Source organism: Bactrocera latifrons, unplaced genomic scaffold (assembly GCF_001853355.1).
Source record: "Bactrocera latifrons isolate USDA-ARS-PBARC rearing strain unplaced genomic scaffold, ASM185335v1 scaffold_98, whole genome shotgun sequence".
NCBI lineage: Eukaryota > Metazoa > Arthropoda > Insecta > Diptera > Tephritidae > Bactrocera > Bactrocera latifrons.
Window position 1 is genome coordinate 954,080 of NW_017537689.1, and position 15,967 is coordinate 970,046.

A 15,967-nucleotide genomic window follows, 5' to 3' on the forward strand; every position below is an offset into this window, starting at 1 on the left:
ATTTAAAATGGGTGTGGCGTCGCCCACTTATAGACCAAAAACCATATCTCAGGAAGTACTCAACCGATTTCAATTAAATTCGGTATATAATATTTCCTTAACACCGTGATGACATGTACCAAATATGGGTGAAATCGGTTCACAACCACGCCTGAAATCTCGATTATCACTTTATCATGCAAGAGTATAAAATGTTTGGTGACACCCGAACTTAGCTCTTCCTTACTTGTTATATATAGCGATCGGTATAAATGCTATTAACTTCTATATCAAATTTTCTTGTGGGCCTTTAATGAACACATCGAGTTCTAACCCGTATTGATATTTTAGTTTCAACAAAATAAGGAAGTCACCAAATTTTATCAAAAGTCTTTATTTTCAATTTTTTTCTTTTTTTCAAAAACACTCAACTACTAAATCTTAAGGTGTTTTTCATACCAAAAATTAATCCCATAGCAATTCTATAAGCTTCTATATACATCTCGGGGAGGTTTGAGGTTTTTAAAACTCCCTAGCTCATCGAGTATTACGAAGCTTAGTAATTGCAGTTTATTTACCAACAAAATTTTTAGTTAAAAACATGCTTTAGACTTAAGTATATATAAGATAGAGTGCAATTAAAACTTTCATCGAAAAAAAAGTAATGTTTTATACAATTGTTACAACAGTTTCTTTAACAATATTAAATATTTTGAAAAACGACTGGTTAACCTCATCGTTGGGTGTGACAAATTTTAATGCTTGTACTTTTCTTATAATTATTTCGATAACAAACTAATTTTGCCGACAGAAATTTGGATTCGAAATATTTTTTTTTTTTTTGTTTTATCGTAAACCTTTTTTGACCACAGCTTACCAGTTTAAGCTTTTTCTTTCAGTATAATAAACTTTTTTCAAGGTTCTCTAATAGGTTTAAAGTACATACATATAGCCCAGACAATCAAAGCTACAAGAGCCAAATTCTCTTACGACAATTCTTATACAAACTTTCACCGACAGGTGTAAAAAATTTAATTTGAGCTCCCTTATTTCTAATATAGATTTTCGAATTTCCGGGTAATTTTATATCACATATATCAGCCAATATGTGAGTTTTCTCAATGAAAATGAGAGAACGTGCTTTACTTATAACAGTGTGTCTTTGGTCCTAAAATGAATAAAATTGAGGGAAATCTTGGCCTAACCTCAATATAGCATACATATAACATCTGTCTGACTTTACTCTATATGATTGATAATGGTTATCTCAGGGAACATTTTATTAGTAAGCAACAATAGATAAAATAGAGTCCATACTACCTCCAACTGATATCGTTTTTGTGATACATCTTCTATCGTATATGACGATCAGTATAGGAATCATATATATAATATATATTTGTAATTGCTTATATTCCGAACCTCTGGTTGACATTTTGCAACTTAAGGTGTTTCCCTGGCTTTGATTTTTGCAAGTTGCAAAAATATAAAATGTTCGGTTGCACCCGAACTTAGCTTACTATTATTAGTACACCTCCAAAAATTATATTGAGTTCTATGTCATTTATAAAATTTCGTAAAATAGAACCACCTTAATACGCACACTTGCGTAAATATTATATATATTATGTAGTATATATGCAAATGCACATATATGCATATAATTTTATAGTTTACCCATGCATTCATGTCATTTTCGACTTTTCCATGTAAGACATCATCATCTGCAATTTGCAGTCATGTTCGCGAGTTTATAAATCGTCAAAGCAACAAAGCCGTGCATAGCTTCAAGAAGTGCTTGAGTATTTTGGCAGCGTTGCCTACAACTAGTTGTTGTTGTGTGCGCTCATAAACACCATTTATTTGCTTTTGATTGTTGCTAATTTTTGGTGTACACGTTGGTTGTAAAGTTTTAGTTTAACAGCTTGTACGCCGTGGGAAATTTGTCGAAAGCAACATTTAAATAATAAAACTAAATGCGCATGGGTACACACATACATATGTACATTTATGGTCTAAGTGCTTAAATGCTTGCACGCGTTGATATGGCAAAACTGCATACGTGAGGATGAGAAGTGCACTTTTTGATGAGCTTGTTAAATACTTTTCTACTAAAATATAAAAAAATTATATTAACAAAAAAGTTGTTACAATTCGTAGATATGCGCGAACATTAAATGCAACGTGTGAGGTTAACAAACTTCACCAAGTGCATGTAAAAATGTAAAATTTTGGGTGAAAGTTATTTTCACAAAATTTCATTTAAAAAATACAAAATCATTGAAAATATTTTTCTAAAAATGAGTAAGAAAAATTTTCGAAAACTCAAACCTTTTCCAAAAAATATATATTGTATTTATTATTATATATTATTTTTATGCATATATATAAAAACATTTATGAATATAAAAAGATATTTTGAAATGACTGAAGCACTGGCTTAAGATTATCGAATTACCAACAAAGAGTTAATAAAACATTTTGTCGTAAGTCATTTTTGTCCTTCCATCAAAACTTTTTGTTATCTCTGCCTAGTATAAGGCAGACTCTCTATCTCGTTGTACAGAATATAACAGTTTTGTTTACCAATTATTTTATCGGATATATTACCGGATATTTAAAATATACTATAACGGATACTTTAAAGTTGGCGATCAGAAACTTATGCATTCTATTACTACATATCATGGCTTCACGGGAACTTAGCCAGCCAACTAGGCTACTAGTCCTTTCCTAATTGTAGGGGTTCTAGCTGATCATTACCCTATCGGTATTCACGGTCAGTATGGTTGGAAATTTTCTCAGATGTTAATTGCAAAAACTGTTGGGAAGAAGGCGAGGCAAAAAACATATCAACGTTTCCTTACCAATTGTCCAACCAAGTGGTTAATCGAGTTATAAGAACTGGTTGCTGAAGTTTATCTTTCCGTCTTCACAAACAACTGTATATAGTAGTCTAAGTACGATTCCCTTATTGAGGATCACCCAGCGAACTTACTCTAACCTAACCTAACTTCACCTACATATTCGTCGCTCTGGTTAACTTTATCCCGCATATATCGGCCAGGTAAGATATTCAATCAAGTTTGGAAGTAATATTTCTCCTATTTTATTATGGGAGCCACATACACTAGACATGACTCCATCTAACATTTTCCTATTTATAAAAATGAAAAGGACTATAAAGAGCCGTAAAGCTATAAAAGTTATTCCAAAAATCCTCGAAATTACTCAAGCGCATCTTTTTTCCGAGGGGTCTCCGTTAATGGCGTCGCAATATACGAGTTTAAAGTGTTTTTGTTTTTTTGTTTGCAAAAATTTTGGAATTTCTTTATTAAAAAATTCTAATAAAATACTTCATTTTTTGTATGAGGAAAAAATTGTTTAAAAAAGGCAGTTTTTTTTCCTAGGAAACCATGTAACCCGACCACATAAATGTAAGCAAATTAAATAATTTTTTCAAGAAACGAAAATTCCAGTTATTTGTTGAATACACCTCATACACAGAGCCGGGTATATTAAGAGTTTATCTGTCTCTCCTTCTATATACAGATAATATACGTGCTAGTCCTTCAGTTTCAATGAAATTTTGCTCCTGTCCCTTTCTCACCACGAAGCTGCTCATATGTCGGTACGACCGATATCGAGCCACTATATGCTGCCTTATAAACTGAATAATCGATATCTTCAAGAAAATTGACACGGCTTATTGTTCAAGATGCAAAATTTTAAAATTGTTCAGAACTTTTTTATGTTTTCGAAAATAAAAGAGAGAGAGAGAGAGATTAACTAATATAGGTCATATACATTTTGAAAATAAAGATTAAAATGTAGCTGAGTAGTCTATCACTTGTATAATATTTCCACAATTCGAACAGATAAAGATGACCACGACAACATCTAAGCGAATTTTTTTCCATAAACATTGCTAACAATGCCTTCACTTGCCTCCACTATGTCTTCACCCAAATTCCGCTTACTTCACTTATTTCCCCGAAGTATTCTATAAAGTTAGATTTATTGACAGAAAATTTCAACCGAATTCTACAAAAATATATTTAATACAATAAATCAACCCTTGTATGGGATTTAGTTAAAATTCTTCCGCAATATGCACACACACATACACATATAGGTATATGCACTTTATGTGAAAATGCGAGGTGCGTCGGTGAGGTTTTTCCATAACGAAAAACTATATTTCATTGCATAAAAGCACTTTTTTTTCTCGTGCCATCTTGTAGTAAAGCAATCGTACAACATTTAACCGAGTTCCCAACAACTCAGTACTTATGTATGTGTGTCTGTAAATATTTATAGTGTATGGTTAGTGGACATTTCTCATTCTACAACTGGTCGTTCGCAGCGTTGTTTGTTGTTAGTTCGGCGATAATTGCCATTTGTGTGTGCGCATTTTTATTTTCATGTGCCCATATAATACTATTGCGATTGCAAATGCTCTTAAGCGAGCTTGTGTGCTAAGAAATACATACTCTAACTTATAGCATATTGGGTATATGCAATCACAGATGTTGCAATTGCAGCAACGCACCTTTTAAATTGAAGACGAATGACGCACAGTGTGTTGCAAAAGCGCGAGTATGAATTGCGAAGAGAATAAGCTTTGTGCAATACATGTATATAAATGCTGAAATATATATGTGTGCATATGTATGTGTAAAAAAATAATTCTGTCAGTGTAAGTATTTCCTTACAAGCAACTAAATAAATTTACGACATTTACAGCGAATTTGCCAAGTAATAGCCGGTGTTTTACTTATGTTTATTACACAGAGGTGTGCTTGTGTTTGCATGCATATGTGTGTGTGCGACTTTATCATTGCTTGCGTACATCAATTCAGTATTAACAAAGCGATTTCATTGTGTGTTGCTACAAATATTAAATTTGCACTACAGAAAAACAAAAGAGACTAAAAAACAAACAAAAAAAAAAAAAATCAACAAAAATAAATAAAAGGAACTTAAGTTTTTAAGCATTTTTCGCACAACTCATCTAATGCGCACTATTTCCTTATTTGCCTTTGTGTATGTGACAATTTTGTCTCCACTTTTGCACATTTGTATTTGTCAGCTGAATTTTTATTTTTGACTTAAAATCTTTTGCCTTCATTGTTTTTTTTTTCCTTCCTATTATTTTGGTCCGTTGACTTTGCAAGAATCTCGTTTCCTCTTTGGCATTTTTTAAGCCGATTTAAAGAATGCTTTATCACTCCTAATAAATTAGAGTTTCTCCTTTGTATTCTCAGTATATTTTAAATTAAATAACGTCTTACATAACTCATGGTATTATAACTAATTTGCGCTAATTATGATAAATGTTCTTCATTGCTAAGCGAATTATAACAACAATGCTGGAAGGTTGCTGCCTCCAATACTAATTTATGTTATGTGAGGTTAGTTTACAATGCAAAGACAATTTTTAGAGAAATAATTCTTATACTTAATGATTAGAAAAAAATTTTAAATAAGAGAAATTATTAAGTTTAGAGCTCTAAAACATAAAGCAACTTTAACAATTTATTCTTTATACCTCTACGAGCAAATATGATTCAGGTAGCTCATGTTATCAAAAAATAGAACCATGCGATATTCTCTAAATACCAATGAAAGCATACACTTTCGGAAAAAAAAAAACGTTTCCAATTACGTGCTGAGCTGAGTGACCTGATTGTTTCGGTATTACAGGAAATGGACACACAATTTTTTTACTATTCTTTGACGTTCTAGCCTTGCCTAACCCTTTAAGAGGGAGTTTAAGAGGGAGGTTTACATTTTAAAGGCAAAAAAAACAGGTTGTGTTTTAGTTGTTTTTTTTTTTTTTTTTTTTTTTTTTTTTTTTTTTTTTTTTTTTTTTTTTTTTTTTTTTTTTTTTTTTTTTTTTTTTTTTTTTTTTTTTGCGGCGACATGAGTAATATAATTTTATTAAATTTAAGGACACATTATCATACAACTTTTGAAGTACATATATTGAAACAATTTTTTATGAAAAATTTTAATAAATAAGCCTGTGACGGTGAATCTCCAGAAGCGCCTTGAAAAAAGTGGTTTAGCGGTGGACATTATAACTCGTTACCGAATCATCTAAAACAAAAAACCCTTTAAAGGAGACGTATTTCTCAAGTAAAAGAAAAAAATTTTTTTGTTTCTATTTTTTGCAGCACTTGGAAGTAAAAATCGCGATTTTAGCTCAAAATAATAAAAAATAATAAAAAATTAACAAAAATAGAGAAAAACTCCAACTGATTACCTGCTTGAATGTTCAAAAGTTCACAAGGATCAGTTCAGTAGATTTTGAGTTCTAAGGTTCACGAACTTCAAAAAGAAAGTTTTCGGGAAAGTCGAGTTGTTTTTTATACATCAAAATCAGGTATCACGGTCGATCGTTTAAAACGCTGTAACTCAATTGTTTGAGCATTCCATGCGGGTAGTGATTCACGTTCAATGTCTTCAGTTGACTCAAATCGGTTTCTGCGGACGTCTTTCGACATTGCTGAATAGCCAGAAGTCGCAAGGAGCTAACTCCGGCGAATTCGTTGGTTGCGCTGGTTGAAAATTTGGCAAAAACTGTCAACATAACCTTCTGCTTTGACCTTCTTTGACGTGGTTTTTCGGCTTCGGCTCACCTTTGTCACGATATTAGGTCGATTGATCCATTGTTTCAGGGTCGTAAACATATATAGATCCAACACTCATCGCCAATAATAATACGTTTGATGACATCCTGGTAGTCGGAAATCATTGTTTCACGTTGTTTTTCGAAATAATTTAGAGCATTTGGAATCAATCGTACATTCACTTTTCTTAGCTCAAATTATCTTTCAAAATGGTTTGTGATATTTAAATTAAAAAGCCTTAATATTTTTGTATACATTAGTATACCAGTTGTTAGGCTAAGTGAACCAGATGCATTAACATTATTGATCTTTCCCTTTTTAGTCAAATAACAAAACAAATATTTTTTAGGTAAGCTGGATGAATTTTCAAATGCTTTCTTCGTCAAACTATTATTTAGATCTGGAAACCTACATAAGGACTACTTCTACTAATATTTTAACCATCTTTCCGAATCGAACAGGTTTTCTTAAGACGATTTCGTTAAAATTGTTGAAAACTGTTCTTCAAAAAGACAAGTATAATTTTAGTTCATTAACCTAAAAAATTTTTGTTTTGAATTCATTTAATTTTTGATTCTAATTTGTTATTGTTTAAGAAACTTTTATTTCAAATAATTTTCACAAAAATTTAAAAATTTAAAATATTGCCTATATGTGTCGACTTATCCAGAAATATTCCTCAGCACGGACGATAGTTTTGTGGAAAAGACACGTGCGCTGCAGAACAGAAGTTTAAGGAATCATTTTCCGCAAGTTTAAGTACACTTTCGGAGGTTTTTAGTTTTGAATGGTAAATTTACAAATTATGCTAAATGAAAGTGCCGAAGACAGAAGCTTTGAGAGCTGTCTTGTCAGCTATTTCTTTAGATAATGATGAAGGTACATCAAAAACTACCCAATACTCAGCAGCTTCAAACTACATTAGGATCGTTACTTGAAATTGGTTGTAGTCTAGTGAACTCTTCTAAAAACTGCGTTATCGGTTTTCGGCCTTAATTGGTGGGCTAATTTTATTATTATAATTTTTATTTTCGTTTATTTAACAAATATCCCTTTTGCAAATGCATTTATTGTAAATAACTTTTAAAATTGACCTAAAATAGTTTACAATATAAAAAAGTTTATATATGCATTTATGGTATCTGTGTATAGTACCTCTTTAATAAAAATATACCCCACCGACCACACCTAATCCACACCATTAATATTCATCGCATTCAATACAAACTTAATTGTTTATTGAAATATTCAACCGATATGGTCTATTACGTTTTGTTATTCAAGATTAGTTTGCATATTTATTCAAGTGAACGAATATTCATTTCAATAGATACTAAAATATACGTAATTCGACAAATCAATTTTCCCACGCTTTTGTATGCACTGCAATCAAGTCATTCAAGCTCAATTTGCGGTTAGTCCAAGCGAGGCGCGTTCGCCGTTGACAGGTGTGTGCGTGTGTGTGTCGCAAGCAAGTGTGGAATTGTGAAAGATTTGTGTTGAGGAAGCGCTATAATATACAATAATAAAAATACAAAACAGAGTTTTGAAACATAAGCATAAACAATAAAATTAAATGTTGCGAATTTAACAAGAAGCTGCAAAAATGCAGATGAAAGCCTCACCGAAAGTAGTTTTGTTCTTCATTCCCTTGTTAGTATACGCCTTGCGGTGGCCGAATGCTTGGCTTAATATTGGGTTAGGATATGTATACTTGTTCCGACTGAATCTTTTAGGTAGGCCTCATTGAAAACGAATTCGAATTTTTTGGGTTTTATTCAACAGTTCATAAGTGAAAATTTCTATCTATAAAAACTACTTAACCTACTAATTGACAAATATTGGCATCTTAAACATTCCTTGATTATTTGGAAATTCTTCACTACTGTAGTATTGTGGATATATCTGATATATGTTATGATATATCGCATATTCCAAAATATACTCCTCCCAAAATTACTTGTGCAGCTAATTTTATTTAACCGAATTTTAAACTTAAGCACCGATTTAATTCCATCTAATTTAATTAGCTTCAGTTATTGTTATTTATGTCAATTGTATTATTCTGTGTTTTATGTTAATCAGCTTGCAATACCTCCTATTGTAGCTGCCAACTTTGGCTTTAAATGCATGGTTTTATCTTTCTGTTAAGTTATTGAATCGATATTTGGTAATCAGGGAATTAAATTAATTTAATGTTTGTTGACAACTTGAAATATATTGATGGCTTTAGTTCGCTCAAAAACTGCATAATCAGCAACGAGTTTCTTCTACACACACCTCTAACCAAATGATTGTGAATATTAGTGTCACTTATTAACCCATTGGCGCAATCCACTTTGCCAGGGCTTAAATATATTTCAACGAAAATATAGATTTCGAATACGTTTAAAGGTTATAGCGAATTTTGATTAATAGCTTTGTTTTATTAAGGATCTGCTTCAACATGATATAATATCAGAAAGATTGTAAGAATTTTTAATAATTTGCGAAATTCAAATATTTTTTCACATACCTTTAGTTTTTGCCATTGTTGTTCAGTGTTTCCGAAAAATGTTGCCGTTATACATCAAATAATTTTAATTGAAAACAATGAAATTGGCCATGATTAGCCCACTGAAACATCGTATATTCATCTTTACTTTAAGCGCTATTCCTTATTGTGAGCTTTGCCCTGTTGCACGTGTTGGGATTTGCCAATAAACATTTTACTTCTTTGAGCCATCTTTAACTAGGTCTTGCTTTTGTGTTGAAGGGTTTGCCTTTTAGTGTCTATCGATCTCATGATTTCTGTGAAGCAGACTTGATCTACTGGTGATCTTCTGGGCTTAATATTTTGAAGGACATTGATATTTTGATTTCATCTGGAGGAGGGCATTCTAGGATAATTTTTGCAGTTGCAGTTATTTTTTGCTGAACTCCAGTTTTCTGGGAACGATTCATTGTTCCTGATCGAAGTTGTCCTCAGCAGTTTTTCTTTTTAATGAAATGCAATGTGTGCGTTTTTTATGAGTTCAGTTGTTATGTTGTACTGTCCGGGCGATTTATAGTTTTTCTTGTGGTTGATAATTATAAATATTATTGTAGCGAAACAAATGCATAGCATCCGTCGCCTCATACTAGAAAATCGGCAAACTTTCATTGCAGCAATTTATTAAAACACAGTTTATAAACTATGAAGCTGTCAAGGAGCATATAACCTTCGTTTAATACATCGCAGATAAATAATCCCAACTCGGGAAGTTAGTGTATGTTGGCAGTAATGCAGGCGTAGTTCATTTTCGAAGTCGAATTCCTACAAGGAACTAGAGCTCGATCTAAGTTCCGACTAATTTAAAAAGTTATTAATATTAATAATGGTCTTCCCTTGGCAGACAATTACAAAATCTTCCACCATGCATTTACAAAGAAAAGCTTCCCACGCAATCTATCAACCATTCCATTTTTTTAAGTTGTAATATATCCGATTTGAGAAATAAAGTCCTCTCTCGACGAAGAAAAGCCAAACTTTATAAGTCACTCATTAATACCATCCTGCCATGTGGTGAGAAGGCATAGAAGATGACAACATCTGATGAGTCGACGTTACGAGTTTTCGAGAGAAAGTTTCTGCGGTTGATTTATGGTCCTTTGTGCATTGTCCACGGCGAATACCGCATTCGATAGAACGATGAGCTGTATGAGATGTACGACGAATGGTCACTCTAGCTCTGAGAGTATTCAACACAGTACCCGCCGTGGGAAGCAGAGGAAGAGGAAAAACTCCTCACCATTGGAAAGACTAGATGGAGAAAGACGTGGCTTTGCTTGGAATCTCCAATTAACGGCACATTTCGAAAATAAGTAAAGAGCGGTGTCTTCGCCAGTAAAGAAAAATATATATCTGATCACCTTATTATACAGAATTTGTCTGAGAATCTAAAATAATTTATGAAACTGCTACTCCCGTGTTCGATATGATGATTCTCTGAAGCAGTTAACCCTTTGTATCCCTTCTATTTTTATTTACAAAAATTGCTAACAGTCATCTGGTAAGCAAGGTCTCAAGGGTTAAAATCAATTAGATATATTAGTTATAAATTCTAGCAATTTTTCTTATTTAAGCCTCTGGCTATGATCTTCAATTTGTCATCTTAAAACAATTATTCTATATTTTTTTAACAATATTTTATAAACCAATCCAATTTTCGCAAATATAGGCTACTTAACAGATTCTTATAACAGAAATATACGTTTGTAAATGAATATATAAAACATAGTGTTCACCTAATTTACCGATCGTTAAACCAGTTTGCAGTTATCCACCTCCAAAACATAATCCCACTGCACCAAAACCTATCACCCCCTACACTGTTATTCATTCATGCTGACGTTCAATGAATTGTTGTTTAATTTTAACCAAAATTAATTGAATAATCAAATAAACATAGTGTTATTGCGAAATAAATAAAACAAAAACAACTTGTTATCTGCCTGAACCGAAATAATAGAATAAACCACATTGAGTTAACACAATTTTTGCAAGCTCTGGGGCAAAAACGCCGAGGCAGCAGCCGCTAACAGCTTAAATTGTAGTTTGCAAAATTTATTGCGAGGCATTTTGGCAACTTTTTGATTGCTGATTATTAATTTTTATTGAATATTTAACAGCATTTAATCGCGCACATTACTGGTTTCACTTTAAGTATTCGTATGTGTGTGTTTAAAATTATTTTTATTATTACAGTTTCGCTTTTGGATTAATTTTTTATAATTTTTTGCATTTGCTTTTTATTTAACTTGATGTTGCAAATTTTTTAATCCAACAAAATAAAATACATACTAAGCATAATTGATTGTTTTCGTGTATTGACCTTGCCGCGATTTCTTAAAGTTTTTTTATTCTTTTATTTTTTTGGTTTTGACATTTAGTATATTTGCTGACTTTTTCGTTTTACACTTGTTTTGCCACAAATAATATGGTTTAACATGTTTTACATTTTGTTTTGCTTTTACTTATGCATGCACATGTATTTTGTGTTTGTTATTTGTTTATAATATTTATTTTACTTTTCGGAATCGCGTGTTTGACTTCATTTAAAAGCGTTGCTTCCTCCTTCAAAGGCGGCAACATGCCACGTAAGCTTACGCGGAACTGAATTTATTAATTTCGAAAACTTTGTCGAATGTGCAGAGAAAGAAAAATTGTAGGTATTTGTAAAAAATGTAAGCTGCTTACATGTTTTATTTACAAAACTGTATTTTTTCAGCACTTAACAATATTTTTGAATGTGCAAAAAATCATAAATTTGGTGACTTAAAAGATTTTTGTTATTTTATCAAGAGATTAAGTGCATTTACTCAAAATTTATTTATTATATTTAAATATAAAAAATTTTACAGTTACATAATTTGCCATATTAATGGATATCATATTAATAAATTGATCCTTTCTTTACTTCCAGGCTTAAAGAAAAAGTTGTCGAATAATTAGAAGCAAATAATTTTTGGGTAAGTTAAATTCAAAAGTAATTTAATATTTACTATAATTTTTACAAAACTAATTCAAAACGGAAATAAGGAGACTTTTCTTAATACCTTTATACAAGTAACAATATTTAGAATATATTAAGAGTGAAAGTCTAGAAAAAAAAATAGTAAAAAGAAATCAGGACTCTTTAATAATTAAATAATTCGAATCATCACCGATTCATTCAAAATAATTTATTGTTTAGAATTGGAGAATGTTCTTGATTAGCGTTAAAGGAATGCATACGAATGTTAAGCAAATATGATCACGAAATGTATTAGCATTTCTCGGATAATACTTAGGAAATTATAATCACCGTATTATGCCGTAAAATTCTTTTATACAGGGTGACTCATTTCGAGAAACTTCCAAATTAATGGGGAATATTTATTTTCATTCTAAAGAACATTCTTTGGCATTTATTTGAAATTTTTCTCTTTCAAATATTGCCGTGGTTAGGTCTCAGGTGGTCCATCCATTGAGTTCAATTTTGGATGACTCGTTCGAGCATTTCCACTGGTAATTGGCGAAACACGCGCGTGTTGTTTTGCGCCAAAGCCAGAACAAGTTTAACAATGTGATCTCACACGTTCTTCTTGACCAATCGGCTGGCCAAAACGTGAAATTATCTCCTAACCAAAGTGTTTTCTCAGTAAATCCATCTTGTTGAAAGTAAATGTCACCGAGATCAACAGTTTCAATTTCAGGCATGAAATAGTCGGTTATTTGGCGTGAGAATGGTCGCCATTGACAGTTACGCTCTCAAAAATGGCAACTTTTGAATCTTTTCTGAAGAAGTTAATGCTCGATATCTAAAATAACCCCAAACCTTCAATTAGATTTGTTATTCTGCTGGGCATTGATGGACATTATTGACATCGGTCATAGCTTTCACAATAATTCAAACGTAGTTGAACGCGATATACATACATATGTATATAGAATTGAATATACTTTAATAATCCGTAATTTATTTTGATACCGCAGCTGATTTCCAACAGAACCTTCGAAAAATGCTGTCTAGCAATGATTGAAAATAATGATAGAGGAGCTAGTCAAACTCTTAAAAAATCGAGCATATTTAAATATATGTTGTTTTCCCTGAACTTGTCATAACGCATTGTAAAATCATAAATTTGCAGAAATGTTTAAAAAAAATTGTTGGATTACATTCAAAATGAGTTTATTATTCCCAACCCTATGTTTTCTTTTTATTATAACCTATAACTTTATGAGACTATTTGAAACCCCTAATTGCTAAAAATCGAATTCCCTTGATCATTACTTGGCAAATTTATCTAAAAAAAAAATATCGTATGAAGTTTTTAAATTCATTTTCCTCTACGACTCTGAAATCGACAGAAACGGGTTTAAAGCTTTGGGAGTTAATGGACTAATTAGGGGAGGAGTGTGGTTAAAATTTCAAGGGTTAAAACGGTTTATTTCTATTTTAGTTAAAACAACAAAAAAAAAATGTTAAATGGCAATGTAGTAGTTAATGAAAATATGTTTTTTTCCTATAACCTAAAAACGTAGGTAGAAATTTCGTATTTTATACATATTTACCTTGCCCAAAATATTGTTTTCTTTCATGAAATTTGGCACAAACTTAACTTCTTAAGTTCCAATATCGAAAAAATATAATTTTCGTTCAAAAGTTCTCACGCCAATTTTTCATTTTTTTTTTCTTTTTTTTTGAGTCAGTCGGCTTCATATTTGTGAGAATATCTACTTTCTGATGGTATTAAAAATATATTCATTATTATAGTAAATTTTCTCAGAAAATTAAAAATTACGGCTGCTTTATACTAGAGTTGTTAAAGTTTCGTGTTATTTTCTCAAAATTTTTTCAGGTTTGTTTGTTTTTTCGTACAATAATGTCTCCTAGCCGGAAAAAAGTGTAAAATTGTCAAAACTTCTCAAAACTTGAGGATGAGAGTTGCTTGTAGCCCTTTATTTTTCCCTTTTCGATAGTAATATTTTTAGACTAAGTTAGTGTATCTGCCATTAACACTGTAGAACATTTTTGGGATTATTGTCTGGGGGGTGAGAAATTCCAAGTCAGGGTGATGGTACTAGGTCAGTATAGTAAACCCTCAAAGGGTTTGGCGTTCGTATGTGTACGTTTTTTTTATGACCTTTTAAATTTTTTCCTTATCTTGATGATTTTTCGCAAACCCCAAAAAAGAAACAAAACTAATTGCCGAGAATGCTCTTAACATCCTTGCGACAGAAGCATCGTAGTTGTTAGAACGATGCTTTCTCAACAACCCTTCTATTACTTCTTTGATTGCCTGCCATGCATTCAATATATATCAATCAAAATATTGTTTAATGCGTCACTTTTAATCGGCTTTCGTATATTTGGACCATTTAGTACGCCTGATTGCAAAAAATTAATTTGTTGAGATGGAAAACCATGCGAATTCAGGAAAAAATTTAAAAGGTCATAAATAAAACTGACACATACGATCGCCAAACCCTTTGAGGGTTTTACTATACTGACCTATTACCATCACCCTGACTTGGAATTTCTCACCCCCCAGATTAGCTGTTGTACTGTGTAACACAAGCATTTAACAATCTTCCTAGCCCACTAACTACAGACTAGACTGTCTGTAGGTCTTTATAATTTTTTCTTGCTACTAACATTGCTTATGTATGGAAATGGAAGGCAACAAATTTATTTCTCTATTGACTTGGTACGTTTGTTTATATGTAAGTACATATATGACACTATTAAAAAAAATATCTTAAATATATTTTTTCGACAAAAACGTGTCCCTAATCACGATTAGTTAGCTTAACATAACCTAACTCACGTCACGGCAATATTAATCATGTTAAGATGTCGTTAAATTTTGAGGTTATTCTCAGCAATTATGAAAATATGAATATTATTACATAAATGCAGCTTGTGAGTTCATGCCTATGGAAAAACGCTGGATTTGCTACTCAGCTACCGTTACTTGTAATTAAAACTGATTGCCACATATAGTGGCATGACATGACCAAATGTCAATGGAGGCGGAAGCGTTTAAGACATGCAAATACACACACAAACATACAGCCGCGACCATGCACACCTACACAGGCCATAAGCAGGCGGGGCGTATTTATTAAAATGCATTTATATAACCGCAAAAGGTTGCTCATACGCCAGAGCGCATGTGTACGAGCGTGTGCTGTGTGATTGTTTTGCTACAACATGCGATTGTTATCTTAATTAAACGTTGTCAGTTGCATTTTTAACCAATTTGGAGTTCAAGTGTGACTTTTTTCAGCAGTTAAGCTGCTGTTTCTGTCCCTATTTCATATAATTATTACATAATGGCACTTCTTGCCTTTTATGTTAATTATGCTGCGGTGTCAGCTGTTGCTGCTGTTGAATCCGCTTGCCAACCTGCACACATGCATACATACGCTTCGTGTGTCTCGTGCTATGTGTGGCTTCTGTTGTGTCAGCTCATTTTCCGCAGCATTTCAACGCAGCGTGTGATACAAAATTATTTGCTGTTCTCCTATGTTATACAATTATGTATATTTGTTATGTATGTATGCATATATCTATATACAGTATATATGGTTATACAAATGAAGTGGTACTTCTTGCATGGTGCAGCTGTTTTCTGTTTATTTATTGCTACCCTTTTCTGCTTTCATCATTTCTTAAGCAGGTTATGTAGTCTACTTTTACATTTTTTATCGCTTGCCACTCGTTTTGGCTGCTCGTTGTGAACTTCCCGTTTCTTTTGCTTCATCTTCGCCGCCTCGGTTGACACGAGTTGTTTTAGAGTTCAAGTTGAATGTCCGTTTGTGTTGCAAGCGTAACAATTCATGCTTT

General features: G+C 32.2%; 1 protein-coding gene across 1 annotated transcript in view; it reads left to right on the forward strand.

Annotated features, from left to right (window-relative positions):
* LOC108977940 (uncharacterized protein DDB_G0283357-like) overlaps window positions 1-15,967 on the forward strand; it is a gene marked incomplete in the record, with an annotated part of 155,081 nt that overhangs the window by 113,086 nt on the left and 26,028 nt on the right. Inside the window, 1 exon segment of the mRNA XM_018947934.1 lies at window positions 12,059-12,104.